Genomic DNA, 3,239 nt, shown 5'->3' on the forward strand with positions numbered 1-3,239 from the left:
TATAAATTTACTGAGGAAAAGATGCTTTTATTTATTTAGAATTTTAAAGAAAAAGCGGTAGAAGTTACTTTTAAGGTCACTGTCTGAAAGTAAAAGTAGTTCCTACCAAGAAAAATTAAATTTTCACGTTTATTACTACAATTATAAAATATAAACGATCGAGACAAAGTTATGAATTTTTTAAATTTAAGTGTTTATCATTTTTAAAAGGTTTTTTTTTTAAAGTTGATCAATGACATGTTTCAAATTAATTGATATTTATAAAATCAAACTGTCAAGGTCTATTCATAATAATTTTTACTTTTATTTTTTATATGAATGTCCCCTTTCTTTTATAATTGATATACAGACAACCTGATACATATTTCTAATCAAATATAGCAGGAATCTTATTGGGCTACTGTGAGGCCAATTGATTGATTAGCCTTATAGTAGCCCAATAAGATTCTGCCGTTACGGTAGGATTTATCTCTTTTTAGTTAGAAAAAAAAAAGGTTAACTAATAAAATGCTGTTTGTCATTTTATACATCTCGATTACAAAATGTCTTAGGCATTTTTTTAAGATAAATTTCAAATTTTGTATTTAATGTATGGAGAGGAAAAAAGTCTAAGATACTATGATTAGATCATTCCAGAGAACATAATTTAAGATTAGTAATTCTATAAATTTTATCTTTATTACTTTCGAATGTGGTTTTTTATTATTATATAAACACTTTTTTTTTGTTTTTGATGCAAATTATCATTTATGATTTATATTAAAGTTCAGATTTAATTTTTGTTTTGATTGTGAATTTAATACAAAGTTTTATATTAAAAATTGCAATTTATTAAAATTTTCAATGAATAGTTAAGTATAGAAATAATAAAATTTCAAAGACTATATACAATAAGTTATCCTATAAAATTGAATTTGCATTTTATAAACAAATTTGTCTGTCTGTATTAAGATGCAATTTATGTTAAGCTTCAGTCATTATAATGGTATAATAGTATTAATGGAGACTTGTTTAATTAGCAAAAAATAAATATTAGCATAATATATTATGTATAATGCTTGCTTGAATATGATCTATATAAAATTGCTATAGATGTGTATTTCTAAAATATTTAGCTTATTCCTTTGTCTGAAATGTGTTAAAAAAATTTTAAATTTTAGATTTGATATCTTAATAAATTTTAGATACTGATAATATAGTTCTTGAATAGCAAGAAAAATACTAGAAATTTGATATTAATTCATTGGCATTTGGCCAAGATCTGGCCTTTAAAAATGCTGTAAAAACTTTAGATAAACTATGATTAAATATCATCCACAGTTTTTAGCTGTNTAAATAATCTGAACTTAAAAAGCTTTTTCTTCTTATTGCTTAATATTTTTATGGTTAGCTTTACTTCATGCATACTTTAGGCTACTTCAGTGAAGCAAATTAAAGTATTGAGAAATAAAATAACTGTTCATAAAATTTTATAATTTACAAACTTCCGTGAATTTATTTAGTGAAAGTTCTCATACTTTGATACAAAATTGCATCATTTTCATTAGAAGAAACTTGCTTATTTTTCATTCATTCAGTTTTGAAGGTTTCTCTATTTTTACAAACAATAATTATCTCAATCTATTTTTACTAAATTTCTTTCAAAGATTGACCTTAGATGATTTTTCTTCCTTACATAGAAGTAAATGCCAAATTAGATCTGATTTTAAATGACAGCTTGCAATCTATAAACCATATATTTTTTAAGTTTAAATTTGCAATTCAATACCAAAAAATAGTATTGTAAAGAATAAATGTCATAAAATTTTTTGAAGAATAATTGTTTATGCAAGATTACATTGATGTTAAGATTATGTGAATAAAATTAAACTTTACCATCACCTTACTATACTTGATAACCAATGCTTTTAGTGGATCTGTGACCGTGTGCCAAGTTAGACTGTAGACTGACCTAGTCATTTTTCCAATCTAAAAATCTTTGCTCTTTAGACAGAGGAGAGAGAGAAAATTTTCACATCCTATCTTAGCTTACCAAATAAATAAAATATTACAGCATGTATCTAAGGTAACAATTACAGAGTAATAAATAGACTGAGGCATAGGTGGTCCATAGTTCATCTGCTCAGTTTGTATTCTGTGGATCAAATAACTTTAAGAATTATACATATATACTGATTTTAAAGTATTATCAATTTAATATCAAAATTTATATACTTTAGTAATTCATAATTTTTGACCTGAAATAAAACATAAACATGCATACATAAAAAAATGGAAGTTTATGATTATATATATATGTGTATATATATAACGTGTGTGTGTGTGTACACAGTAGACAAATATTTTCCTCCTTTATATCAAGATTTCCAGTATAATTACTAGCAATTTCTGAAGGGTTTTTTGTTTGCCAAATATTTTGTTTTTAAAAATTTTAGTAAATAAATATATATAAAATAAATTTTGATTTGAATAAACACTAATTTTTNTTATATAATTTAGCAGGCTATATCTTATATAATTCGGACTTAATACGATTTGCTCAGTTATTTCATATATAGAACAGTAGACGATAGTGTCACGCTTTACGTGTAGTGTGTTTTGGTACAGTACGTGTTTCAATAAGACTTATATTACCTATTTTGGGTATTATATTATTGTGTAAATATAAAATCTTTAACTTTCTGCACCACTTGTCTAGATTTTCAATCCTAAAAAAATGGAGAAAGATTATTATTAATATGGGATCAATTGAAAAATCTATTTTAATGTACATTTGCATTTACCTTTCGATATTTTCTTGGTGCAACGATATTTCTTCCAAGTTAAATATTTCTCCTTCGTTATGTTCGGCTCGTTTACGAACCATTTCTTCGGTAACTGCAGTAAAAGTAGGAAAAAATCATCAAACCACGATTAGAAAAGAATTCAATTTGTAAAATTTCCTTACTCCGAACCATATTTAGTTCCGTTAACGGCGAAAACATAAATATAAACAAAGTTCGTTGTCATGGTAACAACTTAATATATTTTCGTTTATTACTCCAATTTTTATGCTAAAATTTGAAAATAATTAATTAGTAAAAGTTAATTAAAAGTATAAATAAATTTATTTTTGATTTAAAATTGAGTTGTATAAAATAATTTAAAATTATAAAAGTTTGTTTTTATTATATTCCGGCAGATGGCGTAAAATGTTTTACATATTCGTAAGCGGAATTAATTTTTATCTGCTGTACTAA

General features: G+C 24.3%; 1 long non-coding RNA gene across 1 annotated transcript; it reads right to left on the reverse strand.

The window, feature by feature from the left end:
- Positions 1-2,523: 2,523 nt before the first annotated feature.
- LOC111633703 lies at positions 2,524-3,039 on the reverse strand. The gene is made up of 3 exons (XR_002758091.1): positions 2,948-3,039; positions 2,784-2,877; positions 2,524-2,708 (listed from the first exon to the last, which is right to left on the reverse strand). It is a non-coding gene; the product is annotated as an uncharacterized LOC111633703 (long non-coding RNA).
- Positions 3,040-3,239: the final 200 nt, after the last annotated feature.

Source organism: Centruroides sculpturatus, unplaced genomic scaffold, assembly GCF_000671375.1.
Source record: "Centruroides sculpturatus isolate CEXI.00-Female unplaced genomic scaffold, Cexi_2.0 scaffold647, whole genome shotgun sequence".
NCBI classification, from domain to species: Eukaryota; Metazoa; Arthropoda; class Arachnida; order Scorpiones; family Buthidae; genus Centruroides; species Centruroides sculpturatus.